Genomic DNA, 27770 nt, shown 5'->3' with positions numbered 1-27770 from the left:
TATTTATTGACTGTGGGCCCAGATTAATGGCCCCTTGGCCACTAGAATGACCAATCAGGTTGGCAGTCAGCCAAACCTTACCATAATAGGCAAATGTCACTTGCCTGGACTTTCCAAATATGGTGATCACATGGGCTGACACCAGGGAAGCAGGATCTGGGTGTGTGGGGCTTACACAGCCTGTTTGTAAACAGCTTATACAACACAGACCCTAGGCAGGCCAGATTCCATGGCACCAGGTCTGTTGTCCCCCTTTGTGCTCATTCTCTGTTTACCTCTGGTTTACACAGAAAACCATGTTCTGGCAGGTCAAGGCACAAATAAGCCTATTTTTGGGCCTCCAGGCCCTCCACGACACAGGGCTGTGGTCAGGGCTTGGCCTTTCTGCTCCATAAACCAAGCCCAAAGGTTTCTGCCCTGCACTCTGCCTTTGTCTCCTGCACCCATGGCCTCAATTAGCTACTCTAAGGAGTCCCTGGGAGGCTTTGTCAGTAACGACCCTCAGTGGGGCCAATCAATGCTTCAAGGCACTTTGGAGTTTACTTCTGATTTGCACTGCTGCAGAGGCTTGTTCAGGCTGCTGGCAGCACCTGAGGAGCATGGACTCAGCCCCAAACACTCCGTGGGGCTCATTAAAACCCTGCTGAGCCACAACTTTGCCTCTGCTACTTGCCAAGAGCTCTGTAGCTACTTGGAGAGGTTTTCTTCTCAGAAGCATCTGCTCAGAATGTTTTGCAAGGGAACATTTCATCACTTCCCAGCATAGTTGTCACTGGGCAAGCAAAGCAGAGCAGAGCCTGCCTCAGGCTGCTGCCAAGGAACAGACTCTGCAGCATCTGCTCAGCACAAGCTGTGTCTGACGCAGAGATGCTGCCAGCAGCAGAAGCTTCTGCTGAGGCTCTGCACTTGCTTTCCTGCTTGCTCCTTCTTGGGGAGGCCACAGAGTGTCCCAGAATGTCCTGCCCTGCTCACTGCTCACCCTCACTCCCCACTACTTCCAGCAGAGGCCAGAGGCACAGGTGAGGCACAGGATCTCCTTTGCCAGGGGCTGGGGGTCAGGGCTTGGCCCTTTGCACTCATGAAACCCCTCCAGGTTTGCTCAGCATCAGAGCCACCTTTAGCTGCTGTCCTGAGCTGTCAGCTCTGCCTCCAACTCTCTGCTCTGTCCAGCCCCTGCAGGGGCTTCAGTGCCTCCAGGGATGCTTCTCTTGCACCCACTGCCTCCTGCTGCTCTGAGCAGGCCCTGGGGACACTTCTGCAGTGTCCCTCCCTGGGACCCATTAACATTCCAAGCAACTTCAGAGTTTGACTCTGGCTTTGAATTCTGCAGAGGTTTCTTCATCTTCTCAGTCTCTGAGGTTCATGAGCTCAGCACCAAAGCCACCAGAGGGGTCCTTAGAATGCCTTGTGCTGGTCCTCTGCTGCTGAGCTGGGGCAGGGTCCTGGGATGGAGGGAGCTGCTGGCAAGCAGGCAGCACTGAAAAGAGACAGCTCTGGCCAGGAGCAGTTCCTCTGCACAGCACAGCAGGGCTAAGGGCTGTGCCAGGGGATGTCAGGGAGATGAGGAAGGCAGAGAGAGCTTCGTGGTGGCCAGGGATTAGAGGCTGACTGAGAGCTGAAAGAAGAGAAACCCTCCCAGTCCTGGCCATGGAGAGTCTCTGCTGCAGAAGGGATCTGCAGTTCCTGGAGCTACTAAAGCTGCCACATCCCACAGCCTCTGGGATCTCTCTGCTGCACAGGAGGAGGAGAAGATGCTCCAGAGCAGAGCTTCCCATCTGCACCATCAGAGTCAGAGGACATGAGAGCTGCCTTCTGCTGGGATGGCTGCAAGGGGGTGAGGCTGAGAGGGCACAAAGCTCCTCCAGAGAAAGAGGAGTCATTCTGAGGGGATTTCTGGGACGTGCTCGTGGAATTGTCTCTGGGAATTATGCTTTGACTTGTGCAGTGTCTTCTCCTCTTGCCACAGCTGATCCATGCCCAGGCAGCAGATGTCCAACAGCAGCTCCATCACTGAGTACCTCCTCCTGCCATTCGCAGGCACACAGCAGCTGCAGCTCCTGCACTTCTGCCTCTTCCTGGCCACCTACCTGGCTGCCCTCCTGGGCAACAGCCTCATCATCACCACCATCGCTTGGCACCACCACCTGCACACCCCCATGTACTTCTTCCTCCTCAACCTCGCCCTCCTTGACCTGGGCATCATCTCCACCACTCTGCCCAAGTCCATGGCCAATTCCCTGAGGCACTCCAGGGTCATCTCCTATGCAGGCTGTGCTGCTCAGGTCTTCTTCTTTCTCTTCTTTGTTTCAGCAGAGTTCTCCCTCCTCACCATCATGGCCTATGACCGCTACGTTGCCATCTGCAGACCCCTGCAGTATGGCACCCTCCTGGGCAGCAGAGTTTGTGCCCACATGGCAGCAGCTGCCTGGGCCTGTGGGGCTCTCCATGCTTTGCTGCACACAGCCAATACTTTTTCCTGCCCCTCTGCCAGGGCAATGCTGTGCACCAGTTCTTCTGTGAGATCCCCCAGATCCTCAAGCTCTCCTGCTCCACAGCCTACCTCAGGGAACTTTGGCTCATTGTGGTCAGTGTTTGTTTAGTCTTTGTGTGTTTTTTGTTCATTGTGGTGTCCTATGTGCAGATATTCAGGGCAGTGCTGAGGATGCCCTCTCAGCAGGGACGCCACAAAGCCTTTGCCACCTGCCTCCCTCACCTGGCTGTGCTCTCCCTGTTTGCCTGCACTGCCTCCTTTGCCTACCTGAAGCCCCCTTCCATCTCCTCTCCATCCCTGGATCTGGTGATGTCAGTTCTGTACTCAGTGGTGCCTCCCGCAGTGAACCCTCTCATCTACAGCCTGAGGAACCAGGGGCTGAAGGCTGCCCTGAGCAAACTGCTCCCTGGATGCATTCAGAAACTTTAAACTCTTTGTCTCCTGCTGCAGAGGACTTCTGATGTCACTCAGAGCAGGCCTAACCTGGTTTCTAGTCCTTTTGCTCCTGGTGGTGGATATTTTCACTTGTAAGAACACTCAGAATCACAGAATCATTGAGACTGGAAAAGACCTCTCAGATCCTCATGTCTAGCCTATAACCTAACAGCACCACGTCAGCTAAACCATGCCACCAAGTGCCACATCCAATCCTTTCTTAAAGACCTCCAGGGATAATGACTCCACCACCTCCCTGGGCAGTCCTCTCCACTGCCTAATCACCTTTCTATCAGGAAGTGCTTCCTAATATCCACCCTAAACCTCCTCTGAGTTCAGGGAGCTTCAAGCCATGCACTTGTCCTTAATGGCATATAAGCCAGTGGAGCACCTGGGTACAACGACTCTTTGTTCACCAATATGGTTAGATGGTCACAGTCCTCTTTATTTCCATGATACAGAGACTTATATGCATTCTAGCAAGACGCATGCTCCACCAAGATTGGTTACAATCAGAGGGTACAGGGTTACTTGTAAGGCATCAATAGGTCAGCATACCATAACGATCTGTGAGTCAGCCTCTGGGGCTGGCTAAACTCTGCCCACCTGCAGCTGCATGTAGGGGGGAGCTCCCTGTGGCTGGTATCTAACTACCAGGATGGATTCAAGGACATTCTCAGCACAGTTGCTCATGTTTATCATTTCTGTGTGTTCTGCTAACAAGAATTCTTCAACACACACCCACCAGTATATATCTCTTTCCATGTGAGGGTCTGAGCAGACCCACATAGTCGATTTGCCATGTGTTCCATAGCTTCTTGTCTTCTCTAATGTGCTGAGCTGGGGCTAGGTTAGGGTGATTGGCTTTGAGCCTAATTCTGCACTGCGGACAGGCTGTGGATTTATAATGCCATTTAGGTCCTATCCTCTGGGAGGATGCACCTGTAAACCACACTCCTGCTTTGTCAGAGTCTGTGGTCATTTCAGGAGCTACCTGAATAGGGGAAGGCTTGTAAGGCTGGCCTAGCAGTGACTTGTCAGGGTTTATGGGCTGCTGTAATTTGGATACTTTCGTAGGCCCTTCTCTCAAGGGCATGAGCTGTGCGATTCCCTCCAGACAGGCAAACCATTTTCTTATGGTAGCCTTCTGGGCAATCCCTTCTGGGGGAGGGGATCCTTTGAGGATCACTCTCAGCAGAGGGAAAGGGCCTTGCACTACGATATCTTGGGTAGTGTGGATTTTCTCTACCTTCTTGACAGCTCGGGTTAGGGAAAGGAGTCCCTTTTCCCACTCAGAGTACCTCAGCTCGGTCTCTTTGAATGCCGTGGATGAAAATAGGAGAGCTCTACTAGGGCCATTGGGTCCCCTCTGGAATATCCCACAGTGTGATGCATGTTCTGAAAAGCCCCATTCAGCCCTTAAGGCATCTTGTGGGTGCAGAGGCCCCAGTTTCTGATAAGCCCTCAATTCACCTTTGAGAGCTTTCAGGCTCTCAGTGTGTCGTGGGGTCCAGTCCCAGACTTTCTGCTTTTTAAGCACATCATAGAGGGGACAGGTGGTTATGGAGAAGCCTGGGATGTGCTTTCTCCAGTAACCTAAAGTGCCCAGCAGCTGTTGCAGCTCCTTCTTGTCATTGGGTGTTTGACCCTTCTCAATGTTTTCTAAAGCATCCCCTGGCACTGACACTGTACCTACCACCCACCAGGATCCTAGGAATTTGATTTCCTGGCTTGGGCCCTGACATTTATCTCATGGGATGGTTAGCCCCTGGTTGGTCAATAGTTCCCAGACGGCCCTGGCTACTGAGCCTACCTGTTCTTTGTTATTTCCTCCCACCAAGGTGTCATCAATGTAATGATAAACACTGACATCTTCTGGTACCTGGATGGTGCTTAGCAGTGCTGTTAGTGTGTTGTGTGCTATGGTGGCACTGTGTTTGTATCCCTGTGGAAGGCTGTTAAAAGTGTATTGGATACCTTGTCAGGTGAAGGCGAACTGTGCCTTGTCCTCTTCCCTCAGCGGTACCATGAAGAACATGTCCTTCACGTCCATGGTGGCCATCCAGGTGTGGGATGCTGCTTGGATTGCTGTTACTGTGGAGGTTAAACTTGGAACTGCAGCAGTGAGAGGAAGGGTATTGCTGTTAAGTTTCCTAAAATCTATGGTGAGCCTTCACCATCCATCTGGCTTGTGGAGTGGCCAGACAGGTGAATTGTGTGGGGAGTGAGTTCTTGTGATGATTTTCCTTTTCTCCAGGTCAGCAATCACCTCAGTAATGACTTGCCTGGCTGCTGCTGGTAGCAGATATTGTGCAACACAAGTAATATGTGATTGTGGCAGTGGGGGGGGCAGTCTGCAAAGTGCAAACGTGCTGATTTCACTCCCTTTGTCCTCACCCCATAAGAGCCAAAGCTCCACAGTGTGCCATCAGGAAGATGCCGTCTCTTACCAACCAGGACATCAAATCCCAGGATGTTCTCTGGAAAAGAGCCTAAGGCAACTTCCAGCATGGTGCTCTGTTGGTCACCAGGTAGCCACAGCCTTGTTTTGGCCAGGTGGCAGGTGTCAGGCCGTCCTGTGACACCCATTATCTTTACCTTTTTCCTTGATGGCTGGATTCTTAGGCACTTTGCCAGTTGCACATTCAGCACAGTGATTTGTGCACTCGTACCTATGAGGAACTTTATGGCAGTCCTATCTGGTCCTGTGGGATCATGATAAAAGGTTCTGGGTTGTCAGACCATTGGCAGGCATAAACAAAGCGGTGAATGAGGCCTGGAGCACTCACTGCTGTTCCTGGTTTTTTGACTTGCTCCCAGCACCTTGCTGGCCAGGAACGAAAGGATGGTCTGTTTTACCAGGGGAGGCAGCTTTGGGACTCCTACTGTGGTCCCCTTTTGCCTCACTTCTATCATGGCTGTTATTAAATTGGTTCATTAAGCCTTGCACCATGTATCTAAGGTCTCCTATCCCTTCATCAAATTCCTTTTCAAGGCAGTTTAATTCAGATCTCTCTATGTATTCTCCCTGGCGTCTTTTTGGCAGGTCATAGGATTTTATCCTCTATTGTGTATTCTGCCTGTGGTAGAAGGTCTGCCCCCTGGGTTTCCCCATGTAACGGCGGTTCAGCTCTGGGCTCCCCTTTGGGCTGCCTCTCGGGCTGCCTCTCAGTCTCATGGGGAATGAGTTGGGGATGCTCTGGCATGGTGCACTTCCGGTTTCTTACCACGTGGAGCTGCCATGTGGCTGCCTTTTGATCCATATGCCATTTTTCATGGGAGGATCTTGGTGAGAGAGCTGGACAAGAATAACCCAGGTCCTGACCCTTTGCAGATAACTCCTCTAATAATTCTTCCCACATGGTATGGTGAGGTGGGGTACCCCCTGGATAATTATCCGGGTCAATTGCACACTCTATTTGCTCCCTTTTCACATTGCACACACCTTTCAGAGCTGCTGGCAGACCCCTGACTAAAAGTTTAAGTCTTTGCAGGTCAATGGGGGCATCTAATGGACATGGGTAGGTTCCACGATCATACATAGCCTGTATGCATGCAAGCATTTTAATTGCGTCTGTCAACTCAGATGAATCTGTTACATGGATCTCTGTGGGCTCCTGTCTGTCTATCAGGTCTAAGGATCCTGCCCAATAACAAATTCTGGAAGTCAGTGCATAATCTCCTTCAGGTCCTGCACCTAAAAACACCTCTGGTCCCCAAGAACAGCCCTTTACTTCATCGCGGCTTAAAATTACGGTATCCTCCCCCCCCGCCCCGGTCTACCACGCAGCAAACACAGTCTGTGACCAATTCATGGGGCTCACGCACAAACATTTCCCACAGCTCATGCATCTTTGTCCCAATATAGGGGTGCACTCGAGTGGTTGTGGCTCCACATCCTCGGCGACACTCTATATGCTCTCATTTGAAGATCGGGCGCACAGGGAGAGGCTTTTCCCTGATGTATTCCTCTTCAGAGCCGTATTCCATGTCACTGCCATTCGGCAAATTGCCTTCTGACTTGAAATGCATGGCTTTCTTCTGGGGTTTCTCCCGATCATGCTGGAGCAGTTCCGAGTGGGGTGTGACTTGGGTATGCTGGAGCTGGGGGGTGTTCCTCTCGGTGATGGCGGTGGAGACTGCAGGGGTGCCTCAGGCAACAGCGCTATGAACATGCTCAGTGGCTTTCTGTCCGCCATTAATTTAGAGTCTGTTAAGCCAGAGTTTTCCTCTCTTGACTGCAGTCCTGGTAGGTCATGAAATGTGGGTATAAGGGATTGGGATTTGGATAATTCTTTCCTTTCCCCCTGCGCCTCTTCAGAGATACACAGTTTTAAATTCTTGGAATGGTCGGCAGGATCAGCGTCCGATTCCGATGCTCTCCCGGACGTGAGCAGTTTTATATTCTCCATTAAGGCAGCACTATTCTCTCTAATTTGCAGCATTAACTGTACATAGCCTTTGGTTTTGGGTTTCTAATTTTTCTGACTCTTTCCAAGAAGCTAATTCTCTTGTTTAAACTCTCTACGGTGCCTCTCAATGTTTTAAAGTTAATCTGTGCACGCACTGTGCAAGCAGCTAGCGCCATAGCTTTCCCTTTATCTGCGTCTTGCAAGTCTGTACATAGTTCGGTTGCATTATCAGCCAATTTCTTGATAATTTGTTCTGGACTAATAAAATCACTCACAGCCTGTGTTAGATCTGTAAACTTAGTAGTAGATGTCATTCTGCCAAATAATTCACTTGTTGCATACCCTGTCTCGTCTTTCTGCACCGTAATGTTTTAGAGGGGTCCTTTGACACTGTCCCCCACAGCAAACTGCCCATGGCTTGGATGGCAAGACTCTGTGTTGGGTTAGGAACTGGCTGGAGGGCCGGACCCAGAGAGAGGTGGTGAATGGTGCCACATCCAGCTGGCGGCCAGTCACTAGTGGTGTCCCTCAGGGATCTGTGCTGGGCCCCATCCTCTTTAACATCTTCATAGATGATCTGGATGAGGGCATGGAGTCAGTCATCAGCAAGTTTGCAGATGACACTAAGCTGGGGGCAGATGTGACTGAGTTGGAAGGCAGAAGGGCTCTGCAGCAGGACCTTGACCGCCTGGACAGATGGGCAGAGGCCAATGGGATGGCATTCAATAGCTCCAAGTGCAGGGTGCTGCACTTTGGCCACAACAACCCCATGCAGAGATACAGGCTGGGGTTGGAGTGGCTGGAGAGCAGCCAGACAGAGAGGGATCTGGGGGTACTGATTGATACCCGCCTGAACATGAGCCAGCAGTGTGCCCATGTGGCCAAGAGAGCCAGTGGCATCCTGGCCTGCATCAGGAATGGTGTGGTCAGCAGGAGCAGGGAGGTCATTCTGCCCCTGTACTCTGCAGTGGTTAGACCACACCTTGAGTCCTGTGTTCAGTTCTGGGCCCCCCAGTTTAGAAGGGACATGGAGATGCTTGAGCGTGTCCAGAGAAGGGCGACGAGGCTGGTGAGAGGCCTTGAGCACAAGCCCTATGAGAAGAGGCTGAGGGAGCTGGGATTGGTTAGCCTGGAGAAGAGGAGGCTCAGAGGTGACCTTCTTGCTGTCTACAACTACCTGAGGGGTGGTTGTGGCCAGGAGGAGGTTGCTCTCTTCTCTCAGGTGGCCAGCGCCAGAACGAGAGGACACAGACTCAGGCTGCGCCAGGGGAGATTTAGGCTCGTGGTGAGGAGAAAGTTCTTCACTGAGAGAGTCATTGGACACTGGAATGGGCTGCCCGGGGAGGTGGTGGAGTCGCCGTCCCTGGGGCAGTTCAAGGCAAGGTTGGACGTGGCACTTGGTGCCATGGTCTAGCCTTGGGCTCTGTGGTAAAGGGTTGGACTTGATGATCTGTGAGGTCTCTTCCAACCCTGATGATACTGTGATACTGTGATACTTTGTGTTTGGGGTGAGCTATGAGGCCAATTTGAAGGTTACTAAAGAATTTATTAATATATACAAAGAGGATTTCCCCATACTTCTGTACAGCAAACCCACACAAATCCTTTGATACGGTTGGTGAAACTATTTTAAAGAATGTCTACAGCCAAATTAGGCAATTTGGTAGAGGTTTTGGAAATGTTCTGGTCAGAGTCCTGTGGCATAAAGTGCACCTGGTAAACTCAATAAAATTGCTTAGCAGCTTGAATCAAGAGAGTTCAATTACTCACTAATTGGAAGTTTCAGCATCTGTGGTCCCAAAATATATATAGTGAAAGCCACATAGTTAATCCTCGTGGAGCTAATAATACAATTCGGATTGGGGCACGCTGTCTGAGAAGATTCTACATGCACGATTGGGCAGGATCAGTGCTGGGCCCACTCCTGTTCAATATCTTTATTGATGATCTGGATGAAGGGATTGAGTCCAGCATCAGTAAGTTTGCAGATAACACCAAGCTAGGAGAGCCCTGCAGAGGGACCTGGACAGGCGGGATAGGTGGGCAGAGGCCAATGGGAAGAGGTTGAAGAAGGCCAAGTGCAGAGTTCTGCACTTTAGCCACAATAATGCCAAGCAGCGCTACAGGCTGGGGACTGAGTGGCTGAAAAGCAGCCAAGAGGAAAGGGATCTGGGGATACTGATAGAGAGTAGCTGAAGATGAGGCAGCAGTATGCCCAAGTGTCCAAGAGAGCCAATGGTATCCTGGCCTGTATCAGGAACAGTGTGGCCAATAGGACAAGGGAGGTTATTCTTGCCCTGTACTCAGCACTGGTCAGGCCACACCTTGAGTACTGTGTCCAGTTCTGGGCCCCTCAATTCAAGAGAGATGTTGAGGTGCTGGAAGGTGTCCAGAGAAGGGCGACAAAGTTGGTGAGAGGCCTGGAACATAAAGCCTATGAGGAGAGGCTGAGGGAGATGGGGCTGTGCAGCCTGGAGAAGAGAAGGCTCAGGGAGACCTCATTGCTGCATACAACTACCTGAAGGGACATTGTAGCCAGGTGGGGTTGGCCTCTTCTCCCAGGCAACCAGCAACCGAACAAGGGGACACAGTCTCAAGTTGTGGCAGAGGAAGTATAGGCTGGAGGTTAGGAGGAAGTTCTTCACAGAGAGAGTGATTTCCCATTGGAATGGGCTGCCTAGGGATGTGGTGGAGTCACTGTCCCTGGAGGTGTTCAAGAAAAGACTGGATGAGGCACTTGGTGCCATGGTCTAGTTGACTGGCTAGGGCTGGGTGCTAGGTTGGACTGGATGATCTTGGAGGTCTCTTCCAACCTGGTTGATTCTATGATTCTATGATTCTATGCAATGACCGAATTATTTTACAGACTGGCTCCTATTGCTGACTCAAATGATGTCATACAGGCTATGCAAGATTTAATTAGTCCAGAACAAATTATCAACAATTTGGCCGCTAATGCAATCGAATTATGTGCAGGTTTGCAAGGCACAGATAAAATTAAAGCTACAACGGTGGCTGCTTGCATAATGCATGCACACTTTACATTTAAAACATTGAGAGAAGCCATTGAAGGTTTAGAGGGGAAAGTTAAATATTTAGAAAGAGAGTCAGAGAAACTGGAATGGCAAAATGAAAGACCAGAAGCTCAGTATCAGAGCCTGCATGATTTATTCGCAATGCAGACTAAAGAGCATAATACAACGATGGAAAACATTAAAGAACTCGCATTTCAAAGAACGCCAGGACCATTTGCCGACTCCGTGATCTCATCCAAGGACCACAAAGTGCATTTTTCTGAGGAACAATCCGAGTTGCGATGGTCTTTACTGAGCTTTCAGGACCTGTCGCTACCATGGAGAAGGGACCTGCCAGATGCAGCGATCCCAGAAGAGAAGCAAACACCCTGGCAGCCCTTGACACACCTGCAGCCTCAGCTGCTCCTGCAGCCATCACCAACCCTTTTGCCACCACCTTCTCCGCCACCCCGATGGACCTCTCGCCATCCTGACATGCCCAAGATGACCCTCCATACCGGATCGCCGCCACGGCATGATCACAACCACACGCAGTCCCGCCCGAGAGTGAGCCGGCTCCAGTTGGAAGGAAAGTTGCCAGGAAGCACGCTAAATGGCGGTGACATGGAAGAGGGCTTGGAGGAGGAAGTCTATGGAGGAGGAAGGTCCCTTCACGTGCACCCTGTGTTTAAGACAGAATTTATCCAGGGGAAGAAGGGGAGAGGGGCCACAACCACGCACATTCGGCCGTACTCAGGCACAAAACTCCTTGAGTTAAGGGAAACTTTTGTCCGTGGGTCGCACAAGTCAGTGACTGATTACATCTGCCGTGTGGTAGACAACAGGGCGGACTCCATAATTCTGAGCTGCAATGAGGTAAAGGGATGTTCGTGGGGTCCCGAGGTGTTCCTAGGTGTGGGTCCCGAGGGGGATTATGCACTAAACTCCAGAATATTTTTCTGGGTGGGTTTTCTGGACCCAGTGGACAGACAAGAACCCACAGAAATCCACGTGGCAGACTCTGCCGAGGTAACTGAAGCAATTAAAAAGCTCGTGTGCATGCAAGCTGTTGTCGTGGAGGGGTTTTCTCTGTTTCTCCCCTGTTAGGGGGAGGTGAGAAATTAATTTGAGGTGGTTTTGTTTTTTTATAAAATTATTTATTAAAATTAATATTTACAAATTTACACCACCCCCAACCACTATGAAATCCAAATTTGTTTGCAAGTTTATGAAAATAGCTTTGGGATATATTTACAGGGATTAATTATTAACTGGAAATATCAAATTATTAACAATTATTGACAGAGAGAAATATTTCTTTGGCTTAATGCCTCTTAACAACTCTAGTGTTTGCCCAGCAAGGGCTGAAACTGTGTGTGCTTTCAGATAGAGGTAACTTATATTACAAGAGAATTAAAGCTTACTTAGGTATGTTGCTCTTAAGTATTAATCATCAATCACCCTCTTGGGAATCATCTGTTTCAGCGTGTGCCCAGTATTGGGGTCTTGAAGCTGGAGTCTGTCCCGGCTTGCAGGGGGATTGATACGCATTCTTCCAGTCTTCCCAGTCTCTGGGGTAAATAGAGTTTCTCTATCCTTCTCTCCTGGGGTGTTCTCTGCCTTGGAGCTGCGGCTTCTGGGTGCTGTGCGTGTCCAGGGATGATCAGCTGGCAGGATTCCAGGTGCAGGAGAAGGATCTGTCTGTGTAACCTCTGACACGGTCTGGTAGCTAGCAGGCTGCATTTGCAGGTTTGCAGACCATCTGGAAAGGGGTCTGCTGGCTCTGGGTCTTCCCAGAGTTACAGAATAGCTGGCAAGTAGTATTTATACCATGCTGCAGGGAGATTTAACTCTGTAGATGAATCAAGATAGCTCTAGGCTTTAGGCAGGGGGTTCTCGGCTCCCCATATATGCATGAAGTGCAGGCGTGAATGTGCTCTGCTTCTCAGAGGGCTTGACTGCGCCTTGAGATCAATGCATGAGGTCTAAGCCTCTGTAATGATTGCAAGTGAGCAAGGCCTGATCCTGTGTCTAGGCCAATGCAAGCGGGCCAGGGCAGCAGGATGCTGCTGTGGATCAGAGCTGAGTCTAAAATGCTCTAAGCTTCTGAACTGGTAAGCAGTCTGGATCGTCTGATCGGACTGAACAGGACTGAACGCCTGACCACGTGGTGCTGCTGTGCACCCCTCTTTAAAGGCTCTGGGGCCGAGATTCGTGGCTCGTTGGACATCTAAAATGACCAATCAGGCTGGCTGTAAGCCAAACCTTGCCCCAATATGCAATAGAGACATGCCACACTATGTGGGAGGAGTTATTGGAGGAATTGTCTGCCAAGGGGCGAGACCTGGGTTATTCCAACCCCGCACCCTCACCGCGGTCCTTCCACGAGAAGCAGCAGCCGGGCAATAGAGGCAGCCATGTGGCCGCCCCGCGCGGAAAGAAGCAGGAAGTGTGCCACTCTAAGGTGTCCCAGAATGCCTTCCCCGATAGTCCCAGAAGCCCCAGAGGGAGTCCCCGAGCCAGCCCACATGGAAGTCTGTGCGGCAGCCCACAGCTGAGCCGCCACTTCACGGGGAAGCCCAGGGGACAAAATCCCTATTACGGACAGAGTCCATACCAAAGGCAGAGCACCCAATATGGGATAAAACCTCGTGATCTGCCGAGAGGGGGCCAGGAACAATATGCAAAAAAATCTGATGTTGACCACATTAATAGGAGAATGGATGACATGCATCATATGATGCAAAGTGTATTAACCAAAATGGCTAACCTCTTTGATTGAGGCAAGGGGAGACCGCAGCAGAAGTCCCAGAGCCGCCTCCCCTGACAAATCAGACCACCCTTTCACTTCTGGTCAGCATGGGGCTGTCAAAAAGCAAAAATACTTGAAGTAGCGGTGAGTGCTCCAGGCCTCATTCATTGATTTATCTATGCCTGCCAACGGTCTGATAATCCAGAACCTTTCATTATGATTCCCACAGGACCAGACAGAACTGATCGTGAAGTACCTAATAGACACAGGTGCACAAATCACTGTGCTCAATGTGGAACTGGCGAAATGCCTGAGAATCCTGCCCTCCAGGAAAAAGGTAAAGATAATGGGTGTCACAGGACGGCCTGACACCTGCCACTTAGCCAAAACAAGGCTGTGGCTACCTGGTGACAAATGAAGCACCATAGTGAAAGTTGCCCTAGGCTCTTATCCAGAGAATATCCTCGGGATTGACGTCCTGGCTAGCAAGAGATGGCATCTTCCAGATGGCACACTATGGAGCTTTGGCTCTTATGGGGTGAGGGCAGAGGGAGCAAAATCAGCTCTTGTTTGCACTTTGCAAACTGCTTCCCCACTGCCAGTCACATATCACTTGCATTGCACAATACTCATTACCAGCGGCAGCCAGGCAAGGCATTACTGAGGTGATTGCTGACCTGGAGAAAAGGAAAAGCATTACCAGGACTCAATCCCCTTACAATTCACCTGTCTGGCCAGTCTGAAAACCAGATGGCAGGTGGAGACTGACCATAGACTTCAGGAAACTCAATAATAACACCCTTCCTCTCACTGCAGCAGTTCCAAGTTTAACATCCACAGTGACAGCAATCCAAGCAGCTTCCCACTCCTGGATGGCGACTATGGATGTGAAGGACATGTTCTTCATGGTGCCACTGAGAGAGGAGGACAAGCCACAATTTGCATTCACCTGGCAAGGTATTCAATACACTTTCAAAAGCCTCCCATAGGGTTACAAACACAGTGCCACCATAGCATACAATATATTAGCAGCCTTGCTAAACACCATTCAAATTCCAAAGGAGGTCAGTGTTTGTCACTACATTGATGACATCTTGGTGGGAGGAAATGATAAGGAACAGGTCGCCTCAGTAGCTAGGACCATTTGGAAGTTATTGACCGACCAAGGACTGACTATCCCAAGGGATAAGTGCCAAGGCCCAAGACAGGAGGTCAAATTCCTAGGATCCTGGTGGGTGGCAGGTGCAATGTCAGTACCAGAGGATACCTTAGAGAATATTGAAAAGGGCCAAGTACCCCACAACAAAAAGGAGCTGCAACAATTGTTGGGCATCTTGGGTTACTGGAGAAAGCACATCCCAGGCTCCTCCATGATTGCCTGTCCCCTGTGTGATTTGCTTAAGAAGCACAAAGTCTGGGATTGGACTCCATGGCACTCTGAGAGCCTGAGAGTCCTTAAAGACGAACTGAAGGCATATCAGAGATTGGGGCCTCTGCACCCACAAGATGCCTTAAGGACTGAACGGGGCTTTGCAGAGCACGTCTCATACTGTGGAATATTCCAGAGGGGACCCAATGGCCCTAGTAGAGCTCTCTTATTTTCATCAATGGCATTTAAAGAGACCAAGTCGTAGTAATCAGAGTGGGAAAAGGGACTCCTTTTCCTAACTCAAGCTGTCAAGAAGGCAGAGAAACTCTGCACTACACAAGACATTGTAGTGCAGGGCCCTTTCCCTCTGTTAAGAGCGATCGTCCAAGAATCTCTTCCACCAGAAGGGATTGCCCAGAAGGTTACGATAAGAAAGTGGTACACCTACCTAGAGGGAATCGCACAGCTCTTGCCGTTGAGAGAGGGGCCTACAAAGGTATCCAAAATACAATAGCCCATAAACGCTGACAAAGCACTTCTAGGCCAGCCTTATAAGCCTTCCCCTATTCAGGTGGCCCCACAAATGACCACAGACTCAGATAAATCAGGAGTGTGGTTTACGGACGCATTCTCCTAGAGGGTAGGGTCCAAGTGGTGTTACAAAGCTGTGGCCTTGGAGATTGGCACAGGCCAAAGTATCACCAAGGAGGGTGATGGCAGTGCACAAGTAGGGGAACTACATGCCCTCATGCTAGCAGCAGAGCATGGAGCAGAAACCATCTACACTGATTCCTACTCCACGTTCAAAGGCACCACTGAGTGGATCTGCCAGTGGGAGGCGAATCAGTGGAAGGTTTTGAACGCAGAAGTTTGGAAGGCTGCTGACTGGCAGAGGCAGCTGGAGATAAGCCGATCCAGACCCCTTAAAGTGGGCTGGGTTAATGGGCATTCCAAACAGCAAACCCCGGCTGTAACCTGGAACGATCAGGTAGACTACCTGGCAAAAATAAACATGGTCAATAATGAGAAGGATGATTGGTGGCGATTAGCTGAATGGATACACATTAAAAGAGGCCATTCAGGAAAGGTGGACCTCTATTACGAATGTAGATCCAGAGGATGGCCAATTTCTATACCCACCTCTGAGGCAATTATTTCTGCCTGCCCACAGTGTAAGATTCGGCTCAAAGCCAATCACCCCAACCTAGCCCCAGCTCAGCACATTAGAAATGACAAGAGACTGTGGAGCACGTGGGAAATTGACTATGTGCGTCCACTCAAACCCTCACATGGAAGGAGGTACATACTGCTGGGGGTGGAAGTAGTCTCAGATTAGTCATGGCTACTGCCACCAGTACTGCTACAGGTGCTCAAACCATTGAGGCCCTGAGGCAGTGGTTCAATTTCTTGCCAATGCCAGAGTACATTCAGAGTGATAACGGGTCTCATTTCACAGCATCGTCCGTGCAAGACTGGGCTAGGGATGAGGGGGTTAGATGGGTATTCCATACTCCCTACTACCCCCAGGCTAATGGCATAGTGGAGAGGACAAATGCCCTAATCAAAACACATGCCAACATTTCAAAGGGTAACTGGGATAAATGCCTGCCCCATGCAGTTTTCACTGTAAATAACAGATGGGGCAACTGTGGCAGCCCAAAAGTCAAAGCATTTTGTCCTGCTGAGCCAGTGGGAAACATTAACCGTCCACCGGATAAATCAGAACGACACCCTCAGCACTCACTAAAAAAATTAACAAGTGGGACAACCAGTAATGGCAAACTTGCCTTCAGTCGGAGTTGTGCCCATGACCCTGTCCAAACCAAAGGGGTTATACGCATGGGAAGCAACCGATGTGAACGGCAAAACTCACCGCATAAGCGTGCGGTGGATTATCCCAGACTTCTGAACTGTTTCCTCATATAACAGGTTTTTCCTTTCCTTGCAAATGTTTGAAATATATAATAAAGGTACTTTGTTATCAGAGGGTGGGTACACAGGAGCTGACCTACCTTAACCTCGTTTAGAGTATAGTTATACACATATATTATGTACACTATCTGTATATTTTAATGTTCAAAGGGTTATCTGTATAATGGTTATATTTGTATGATGTATAAATTCTGTCTTATGGCCCATGAGCCAGGGGATGGGATCTGTGGTGGAGGGTTGCACAGACCCCAGCTGACTATGTTTACAAATCTATTCATGCCCGGACATGTTGTTCCCCCGAAGGGTGCTACCCTGCCTAAACTTGGGGTAAACAAGTTAAGGGGGACAAAGGGACAATAGAACTGGTGCCTTTGAGTTTGAGTTGCCTCCTCGAAGGTTGAAGTAAACATGTGTAAGCTCATGCGCCTAGGGTGGGGAATCCACCTAAACCCTCTCCATATTTGTGGGTACCGGACCCCTGGACTTCACCTTATTTGGTATGTTTTGGCCTGTAACCAAGCCCTCATTGGACAGAATTGTGGCCAAGGACAATCAATCTCGGAATCAAAACTCATAAAAAGGGACAATTCAGTGTCCCTGCTATCTCGCACCTCGCTCCTCTATCCTGCCACCCTCCTCCACCTGCTGCTCCTAGATGCTTCCAGCTGCTTTTGGGGACCACCACCACTGCATGACTCCAGCCCACGGCTATGTCATGGAGGAGTTTGTCTGGGTTTTGGGGGAATGAAATACGAGGCTGATTCTTAAAGAGTTTATAAGATTTAATATTATATATACTAGGAATCCCCCTCCCCAAACTTATTTATAACTACCCCACGTGAGTTCTTTGTATGCGGTTGGAGGTTATTATTACAGAATGTCTAGGCACAACAAATTAGGAATTTAGCAAAGATTTGAAAGGATTTAGGAAGACAGTCTGTGGCTTGAAAGTGCTGCTGGTAAGCTTATTGAGAGATTATTCTGGTTTAGATCGAGTTTCTCAGTTACTCACTGGTCGGAGTCAGTTTTGAGGGTCCCAAATATTGTGGATTGGAACAGTTCATGGGATTATTAGGGCGCTCTGTCTAAGCTTCCATGGGTACGAGCCAAGCTGGGTGTCGGGTCTCCGGAAGCTGGCGAAACGCAAATCGGGGCGCTGACGAGTCGGCTCTGTAGCCGTGCTGTGACAAGCTGTGCCGTGACGAGCCGTGTGTATGTGTCTGTGTGTGTGCGAGAGCGAGCGAGTGAGTGAGCAAGCAAGCCTTATTAGGGCAATGCAGCATCCTAAATAGTGTTCAGAGGAGGCGTATCCAGCCAGACTGAGGCTGGTACAAGTGGACAATACAGATTGGCTCAAAGTTATGTGTAAGGCACAGATAGATTATTTTCTTACCAAAACGATCTGTGGTTCCACCCAAGGAGGCTGGCAGAATCAGCCCTCAGCAGATGTGCGTAGGGTGCTCACAGTGCCTCCCAACTCAAAGTCTTTTTCCCATAACAAACTCTCATGTTTACAGCTTATGGCCCGCTGGAGAAGAAATCTTCCCACAGCTAGGAACGGTGGCTTAGTCAGTTCCCTGGGCTGGTGCCATGGGCTTTTGACCCCGCAATTAATGGACCTTGGGCCACAATTCTGTCCAAATGAGGGCTTTGCAACCCACCACCACATACCCCACCCCCTGGTGCATGGGCCATAAATTGAGGAAAAAGGTGGGATACACACATACATATACATAACCATTATACATACAACCCTTTGAACCTTAAAGCATACAGACAGTGTACATAATATATATGCATAACTATACTCTAAACCAGGTTAAGTCAGATCAACTCTTGTATACCCACCCCCTGATAATAAAAATAACTTTATTACATATTTCAAACATTTGCAAGGCAAGGAAAACCTGTTACATGTGGAAGCAATTTCAGAAGTCTGGGATAATCCACCGCACGCTTATGCGGTGAGTTTTCCCATTCACATCGGTTGCTTCCCATGCATATAACTCCAATTGAGGGCAAGTTTACCATCACCGGTTGTCCCACCTGCAATTTGTGTAATGAGTGTTTGGTGTGTTTGGATTTATCTGGTGGATGATTAGTGTTTCCCATTGGCTCGTCAGGACAAAATGCTTTGACTTTGGGCTGCCGTAGTTGCCCCACCTGTTATTTACAATGAAGACTGCGTGTGGTAGGCGTTTATCCCAGTTCATAGTATCATAGTATCATCAGAGTTGGAAGAGACCTCACAGATCATCGAGTCCAACCCTTTACCACAGAGCTCAAGGCTAGACCATGGCACCAAGTGCCACGTCCAACCTTGCCTTAAAGTGCCCCAGGGACGGCGACTCCACCACCTCCCCGGGCAGCCCATTCCAGTGGCCAATGACTCTCTCAGTGAAGAACTTTCTCCTCATCTCGAGCCTAAACCTCCCCTGGCGCAGCCTAAGGCTGTGTCCTCTTTTTCTGGTGCTGGCCACCTGAGAGAAGAGAGCAACCTCCTCCTGGCCACAACCACCCCTCAGGTAGTTGTAGACAGCAATAAGGTCACCCCTGAGCCTCCTCTTCTCCAGGCTAACCAATCCCAGCTCCCTCAGCCTCTCCTCATAGGGCTTGTGCTCAAGGCCTCTCCCCAGTCTCGTCGCCCTTCTCTGGACACGCTCAAGCATCTCAACGTCCCTTTTAAACTGGGGAGCCCAGAACTGAACACAATACTCAAGGTGTGGTCTAACCAGTGCAGTTACTCTTTGATATGATGGCATGCTTCTTGATTAGAGCATTTGTCCTCTCTACCATGCCATTAGCTTGGGGGTAGTAGGGAGTATGGAATACCCATCTAAACCCCTCACCCCTAGCCCAGTCTTGTATGGATGATGCTGTGAAATGGGATCCATTATCACTCTGAATGTACTCTGGCATTGGCAAGAAACTGAACCACTGCCTCAGGGCCTCAATGGTTTAAGCGCCTGTGGCAGCAGTGGTGGCTGTAGCCATGACTAATCCTGAGACCACCTCCACCCCCACCAGTATGCCATCTCCAAGGCCACAGCTTTGTAATGCCACTTGGACCCCACCCTCTTGGAGGATGCATCTGTAAACCACACTCCTGATTTATCTGAGTCTGTGGTCATTTGTGGGGTCACTTGGATGGGAGAAGGCTTATATGACTGGCCTAGCAGTGCTTTGTCAGGGTTTATGGGCTGCTGCAATTTGGATAGCTTTGTAGGCCCATCTCTCAATGGCAAGAGCTGTGCGATCCCCTCTAGGTAGGCATACCACTTTCTTATGGTAGCCTTCTGGGCAATTCCTTCTGGTGGAGGAGATCCTTTGAGGATCGCTTTCAACAACGGGAATGGGCCCTGCACTACAATGTCTTGTGTAGTGCAGAGTTTCTCTGCCTTCTTGACAGCTTGAGTTAGGGAAAGGAATCCCTTTTCCCATTCCGAGTACCGTGCCTTGGTCTCTTTAAATGCTGTCGATGAAAATAAAAGAGCTCTACTAGGGCCATTAGATCCCCTCTTGAATATTCCACAGTATGAGGCGTGCTCAGAAAAACCCCATTCAGCCCTTAAGGCATCTTGTGGGTGCAGAGGCCCCAATCTCTGATATGACTTCAGTTCGTCTTTAAGAACTCTCAGGCTCTCAGAGTGCCATGGAGTCCAATCCCAGACTTTGTGCTTCTTAAGCAAATCACACAGGGGACAGGCAATCACAGAGAAACCTGGGATGTATTTTCTCCCTTAGCCCAAGGTGCTCAACAATTGTTTCAGCTCCTTTTTGTTGTGGGGTACTTGGCCCTTTTCGATATTTTTTAAGGTATCCTCTGGTACTGACACTGCGCCTGCTACCCACCAGGATCCTAGGAATTTAACCTCCTGTCTTGGGCCTTGGCACTTATCCCTTGGGATAGTCAGTCCTTGGTCGGTCAATAACTTCCAAATGGTCCCTGGCTACTGCTGCCACCTGCTCCTTATCATTTCCTCCCACCAGGATGCCATCAATGTAATGGTAAACCTTGACAACTTTGCGAAGATGGAGAGTGTTTAGCAAGGCTGCTAGTGTGTTATGTGATATGGTTGCACTGTGTTTACACACCTGTGGAAGACTGTTGAAAGTGTATTGAATACATTGCCAGGTGAATGGGAATTGTGGTTTGTCCTTCTCTCTCAGCAGTACCATGAAGAACATGTCCTTCACATCCATAGTTGCCATCCAGGAATGGGAAGCCACTTGGATTGCTGTCACTATGGATGTTAAACTTGGAACTGCTGCACTGAGAGGAAGGGTGTTATTATTGAGTTTCCTAAAGTCAGTGGTCAGTCTCCACCTGCCATCTGGTTTTCGGACTGGCCAGGCAGGTGAATTGTGAGGGGAATGCGTTCTGGTGATGATTTTTCTTTTCTCTAGGTCAGCTATCACTTCGGTAATGCCTTGCCTGGCTGCCGCTGGTAGTGGGTACTGTTCAACACAAGTAATTTGTGATTTTGGCAGTGGGGGAGCAGTTTGCAAAGCGCAAACATGAGCTGATATTGCCCCTTTTGCCCCTACCCCATAAGAGCTAAAGCTCCTTAGTGTGCCATCTGGAAGATTCCATCTCCTACCAGCTAGGACATCAAACCCGAGGATGTTTTCTGGGTAGGAGCCTAGGGCAACCTCCACTATGGTGCTCCGTTTGTCTCCAGGTAGCCACAGCTTAGTCTTAGCTAAGTGGCAGGTGTCGGGCCATCCTGTTACACCCGTTATCTTTACCTTCTTCCTGGATGGCAGTATTCTTAGGCGTTTTGCCAGTTGCACATTAAGCACCGTAATTTGTGCACCTGTATCTATTAGATATTTCACAGCGGTTCTGTCCGGTCCTGTTGGGACGGTGGTTTAGTCAGTTCCCTGGGCTGGTGCCGTGGGCTTTTGACCCCATGATTGATGGACCTTGGGCCACAATTCTGTCCAAATGAGGGCTTTGCAACCCTCCACCACAGGCACCAGCCCAGGGAACTAACCAAGGCATTCCTGGCCAGCTGCCTCTCCAGCCGCTGTTCCCAGCTTGACTGTGCCCATGGAAGCTCGAGACAGCACGCTCCAATAACCCCGGAGCTGAACTATTCAAACTCACGATATTTGGGACCATCAAAACTGACTGCAGCCAGTGAGTAACTGAGCAAACTTGATCTAAGACAGCTGTCACGGAAGATAGTTTGGGGGGATTAGGGGAAAATACGCGAAGTCTCACTTGTAAATTTCAAGTGATTTATTGCTCAAACATGGAGATTCCCCTCCCGAACTAAATTCCCCACGTGAATTCTTTTGATCTGAGGTTGTAGAATAACATTTCAGAAAATTACAAATAAAAGAGAGAGTCTGTGATTTTTAGAGTTCTTTTGAGTCTTTAAAGTTATTCAGTCTTTAGGTAGAAGAGTCTTTTCTTTGATTTACTCACTGTTCCACAGTTCAATTCAGCTAGATTTGAAATTTTGGGCGGTGTCCCTTTCTTTGTCAGGATCGGGCCTAAGCGAACTTCAGGCCTCTGCGTCCCCTTCATCGGGCAGGCCAAGGCAAGAACGAAGCAGGCAGCGAGCAGGCATAGAGCCAAGAGCAGAGAGAGAGAGCGAGCGAGCTCCCGATCCAGGAAGGCATACCATTTTATAATGTTTTCAAAGAGGTGTATCCCACCAGTCCAGGCTATTTTACATTATTCTTACAGATTGGCACAAAGTTACAATCAATCCATACAATTGGAGAATTTTCACCAAAACAATTTCTAAGACCACCCCAAGTTCGGCCCACACCAGGTGTTGAGCGGGCATGAGAACTGCCTTTCCCCCTAACCCAAACAGTGGCCATTGTTTATCTTTTATCTCAACTAGGGAGAGATTCTCTCATGGGACTGAAAGATTGTTTTGGTTTCTTTGCGATGGTTTGGCCTTCAATGTGAGGCACTAAAGGCACTAAAACTTGCACAACATGGATGATCTGTTAGGGGCTTCTGCTACCCTCCATGACAACAGCATAAACTTTCAAATTTTACCAGTGGCACTTTCATGCCACAGACTCTCTTCCTAAATCCTTTCAAACTTCTGCTAAATTCCCAACTTTGGTGTATATAGACATTCTGTAATATTATCTTGGAACCGCATACAAAGAACTTGTGTGGGGTAGCTGTAAATAAGTTTGGGGAAGGGGGAATTCCTTGTGTGTATAATATTAAATTATTTAAACCCTTTTAAATTCGGCCTCATATTTCATTCCCCCAAAACCCAGACAAATCCCTTCACAACAAGGTACCATTGGCATCCGACACTGAAAGAATCTACGAGAGAATCTATAGTACATGAGCATGAACCCAACGACACCTGGGAGTCCCTGTTCTCGTCTCACCTGTGAGGAGACAAACTGTTCTGAGCTTTTGAATCACCTACATCTGAGATAGCCACAATGAAGTGTGAACTGAACTTGTGATATTCATTAGTGTAAACATTGGTTTAGATCAGATCCGATAGTTCTCATCAATACTCTGAGTGAAGTAGACAGGGGTGGATTGTGCTAGTTTGAAGCAGGCCAGAATTTTTTGGTGAGCAGGATTCGATCACAGGCTGTGAAAGAGAAAAATGATGATGATATCTACTTCACTCATAGGCTTGCTGAGATGTGTAAGAAGAAGAGTATAAACATAGATAAGGAATTTTTGCACTTGGGGTGCTGCCTGAGCTCTGGGCATTTCTCTCTCTAACCTCAGCTGCTATCTCTCTCTGATTAATTCACTTAATTCCTAACCCCGCTAGCTGACTTTCCATTCTTCCTTGGGGCACAAGGCAATGTTTGGGGTAAAGTAGAGGGGTAAGAGAAGGTGGAAGGGCTTCTGGGAGCCCTTCTTGGGGATGCTGGAATCTTCCTGGCTTAAGGGGAAATGAGAAATCTTCCAATCTTCCAAGTCTTTGGGGTAATAGGCTTTCTAACCTTTTGTTCTCCTGGCGAGGGGCAGTATCATAGTATCATCAGGGTTGGAAGAGACCTCATAGATCATCAAGTCCAACCCTTTACCACAGAGCTCAAGGCTAGACCATGGCACCAAGTGCCATGTCCAACCTTGCCTTGAACAGCTCCAGGGATGGCGACTCCACCACCTCCCCGGGCAGCCCATTCCAGTGGCCAATGACTCTCTCAGTGAAGAACTTCCCCCTCACCTCAAGCCTAAATCTCCCCTGGTGCAGCCTGAGGCTGTATCCTCTCGTTCTGGTGCTGGCCACCTGAGAGAAGAGAGCAACCTCCTCCTGGCCACAACCACCCCTCAGGTAGTTGTAGACAACAATAAGGTCACCTCTGAGCCTCCTCTTCTCCAGGCTAACCAATCCCAGCTCCCTCAGCCTCTCCTCATAGGGCTTGTGCTCAAGGCCTCTCACCAGCCTCGTCGCCCTTCTCTGGACACGCTCAAGCATCTCAACGTCCCTTTTAAACTGGGGGGCCCAGAATTGAACACAATACTCAAGGTGTGGTCTAACCAGTGCAGAGTACAGGGGCAGAATGACCTCCCTGCTCCTGCTGACCACACCATTCCTGATGCAGGCCAGGATGCCACTGGCTCTCTTGGCCACCTGGGCACACTGCTGGCTCATGTTCAGGCGGGTATCAATCAGTACCCCCAGATCCCTCTCTGTCTGGCTGCTCTCCAGCCACTCCGACCCTAGGCTGTATCTCTGCATGGGGTTGTTGTGGCCAAAGTGCAGCACCCTGCACTTGGAGCTATTGAATGCCATCCCATTGGCCCCTGCCCATCTGTCCAGGCGGTCAAGGTCCCACTGCAGAGCCCTTCTGCCTTCCAACTCAGTCACATCTGCCCCCAGCTTGGTGTCATCTGCAAACTTGCTGATGACTGACTCCATGCCCTCATCCAGATCATCTATGAAGATGTTAAAGAGGATGGGGCCCAGCACAGATCCCTGAGGGACACCACTAGTGACTGGCCGCCAGCTGGATGTGGCACCATTCACCACCACTCTCTGGGTCCGGCCCTCCAGCCAGTTCCTAATCCAGCACAAAGTGTTGCCATCCAAGCCATGGGCTGATAGCTTAGCCAGGAGTTTGCTGTGGGGGACAGTGTCAAAGGCCTTGCTGAAGTCCAGATAGACCACATCCACAGGCCTCCCCACATCCACCAAGCGGCTCACCTGATCATAGAAGGAGATCAGGTTAGAAAGGCAGGATCTGCCCTTCCTAAACCCATGCTGGCTGGACCTGAGCCCTTTGCCATCCCTTAGATGCGCTCTTATCACCCCCAAGATAACCTGCTCCATCAGTTTCCCTGGCACTGAGGTCAGACTGATGGGTCTATAGTTCCCAGGTTCCTCCATCCGACCCTTCTTGTGGATGGGGACCACGTTGGCCATTTTCCAGTCTCCTGGGACCTCTCCGGTGAGCCAGGACTGATGGAAAATGATGGAGAGCAGCTTGGCCAGCTCAGCTGCCAGCTCTCTCAGCACCCTGGGATGGATCCCATCTGGTCCCATGGACTTGTGGGTGTCCAGATGGCTCAGCAGGTCCTGAACTAATTCTTCATGAATTTCCAGGGGAACACACCGCTCCCTGACCCCATCCCCCAGTTCAAGAGGCCATTCTTCTCTTCCTCCTTCCTTACTGTTGAAAACTGAGGCGAAGAAGGCATTCAGGACCTCAGCCTTTTCTTTGTCATCAGTTATAGTGTTCCCCTCCTGGTCCAGTAAGCAGTAGAGGCTCTTCTTGCCCTTCCTTTTAGCGTTGATAAATTTATAAAAGTGTTTTTTGTTATCTGTTGGGAATCACGTTCGGTGGAGTGCTATGGGAAGATGACTCTTTGTTCACCAATATGGTTAGATGGTCAAATCCACTTTATTTCCGTGATACAGTGACTTATATGCATTCCAGCAAGAGGCGTGCTCAGCTTAAGATTGGTTACAGTCAGAGGGTCCAGAGTTACATGTAAGGTGTGCATAGGTTAACTTATCACAACATTCTAAGGGTCAGCCTTCCAGACCACCCACTCCAGCCCCCTTAGTTATCTAGTCTCTGCCCACTGCAGCTGTGTGTGGGGTGCTCAGTTGTTTACATCTTGATTTCCTAGCCTCGCTGGGAACCAAGGACGTCCTCAGCGCCAGTTACCCATGTTTATGACTTTATGTCCTTGACTGGTGAGAAATTCTTCCACAATTCCCTCTTTTTCTTTTTGAGCAACCCACACCTGGCTAACTACCTTAGTTAAGCTCTTCTTAATGCAAGCAAAGACAATACAAGTGCATAGCAAAATTATTATGAAAATAACAAATAGCCGTAAGCCTTCTCCTAATAAGCTGCTTAACCACCCCAGGATTGTCCCAAACAGGTTCTGCAACCAGTCATCAAAAGTCAATGTTTCCTTTTTGATCTTGTCAATACGGCCTTTCTACCAGGTTATACTCTTGTGAATGGACTCACCATAATCTGATAAATTCAAACAACACATCCCTTCGAAGTCCTGGCAGCCATGTCCTTGGGCTAGCAAAAGAAAATCAACGGTTGCTCGATTTTGCAATAGGGCATGACGAAGGCAATTTTGATCAACCAATAGTTGTCCTAAAACCTTTGTGGTGACGTTGGCTTGTTTTGCTGACCAACACGCAAGTCTCTCTAGCTGTACTAATGCTTTTCCAGCTGCTCCTCCTGGTAGAAATACAGCTAAGGCAACACGAGCAGCTGTGGATAATAATTGAACGTTGTCATTGCAATTAGGACTCAATTTTAAAGATCGCTTAGACCGGTGTCGGGCTAGGTCCCTGAGCTGACTAAGATGAGGGGCAAACATTGTCAGTTTACCCAGATAACATGGACCTCCATAAACGTTCTTTGGTATGCCTTGCCAGGCTCTATCACCACAAATATGGAACACACCAGTGGGAAGTGCCTTAGCGGTTCTGTTGTTCCACAACAGATGACCTCGGCCCCTTCTTGATGCTTTAACACCATAACACCAATTGTTTGCTCCAAAAGCACCTAAAGGTCTAATATGGGCCTTGTCACTGTCGTTTGAACCGCAGTGTCCGCCCTCATTGCTAAGGAAGTTATCATAGGCTGTTTAACACAGGAGTGAATGGTGCAGCTACAAATCAACAGTGCTACAATCAAAGGAATAAACCTGTTAGAGCTTTCATCAGTAGCATCAGTCTGGCAAGCTAACAACCCAAGCTTAGCTAACAATCCCAAAAGCTATTTCTGCAAGCGACAGTAAGTCATTCGTTCAAAAACCCAAAAGTGCAGACGAACATCACAGTCACAGGAGAGTGCAGGTGTGCCATGTCTGCGCTGGCTCTGTGTGGCAGTCGATGCTGCAGATTCGCAGATCTCTCAGCTGTTGAGTATTCTTCTCAGACTCCCATAGTTCTGAGTTCACTTGATGTTCTCATTACACTCCTTAGCTATGAGCTGTGTCTGACTATTGTGCTTAAGAACTACTAACCTCTAAATACAATACAAAGATATGCCCTAGATGTTACTATCAGTCTATTCTACTTAGGCCTTTTCCCACAGTTCTTCATCTGCTTTTAGAATTTAGGGCAATGTTTTTTTATCTCTTGCAGGGCCCTTGCAAGAGAAAAAAGTCACATTGCCATCTTATGCCAATTTGAGTGGGCCTTGGCCTTTACAAAGCTGTTAAACTGAACCTATTCCATTAAACCACAATCACTGAAAACTCATAAAATACCCAAATTCGTTAGCCATGGTCCAAACCTTAAAGATCCATACAAATACAATCATCATGTCAGTGCTTCTTTCAAGTCCTTTCACAGTTCTGCCATCTGAGCAAGACTTCTGCTCACTTTAGGGAAAAAACAGGTTGGTCATAATCAGGTTGGTCTTCATCAAGGCCTGTGAAGATAAATGGTCAAACACAAGCAGATACAAGAACAAATGCAGACATATCCATTGCCTAGGCTAGCAGATCCACTGGCCTGGTCTGTATGCTGTGATTAGAAAAATCCCGAAAAGGAAAAGATTTCTTCTGCTATCCTACTGTCCTCTAACCCATATTCCCCTTTTCAATAATGCCTAAATATACCCAAGAAAAACATCCCATAACATCCTTATGTCCTAAGTTCCCAAAACTACAAACCCTTAGTCTTAACTTATCTTACTCTAAGAATCTATCAGCTATAGGAACTTCAAGAAAAGCAAAGAAAATCCAAGAAGATAACAATACCATGGTATTCTCAGAAAAGGGAAAAGTCAGAATTGTCACAAGGCTCATTTCAAGCAATTAGCAGCTGTTCCAGTAAACTTCTATGCTAGTCCTGTCTTTATCTGTTATTGGGGGAAGGAGCTGACTGGCATTAGCCTACAAGCTCTATCATTCCCTGCTCCTAGTCCA

The 27770-nt window shown here is 48.9% G+C and overlaps 1 protein-coding gene and 1 pseudogene across 1 annotated transcript in view; one reads left to right on the top strand and one right to left on the bottom strand.

The window, feature by feature from the left end:
* LOC135174134 (gastrula zinc finger protein XlCGF17.1-like) overlaps positions 1-27770 on the bottom strand; it is an 872006-nt gene that overhangs the window by 172910 nt on the left and 671326 nt on the right. The gene's annotated exons all lie outside the window — the stretch shown is intronic.
* Positions 1986-2920, top strand: LOC135174116 (olfactory receptor 14A16-like; annotated as a pseudogene).

Source organism: Pogoniulus pusillus, unplaced genomic scaffold (genome assembly GCF_015220805.1).
Source record: "Pogoniulus pusillus isolate bPogPus1 unplaced genomic scaffold, bPogPus1.pri scaffold_47_arrow_ctg1, whole genome shotgun sequence".
In the NCBI taxonomy this organism is placed as follows: domain Eukaryota; kingdom Metazoa; phylum Chordata; class Aves; order Piciformes; family Lybiidae; genus Pogoniulus; species Pogoniulus pusillus.
This window is presented reverse-complemented; position numbering and strand designations above follow the sequence as displayed.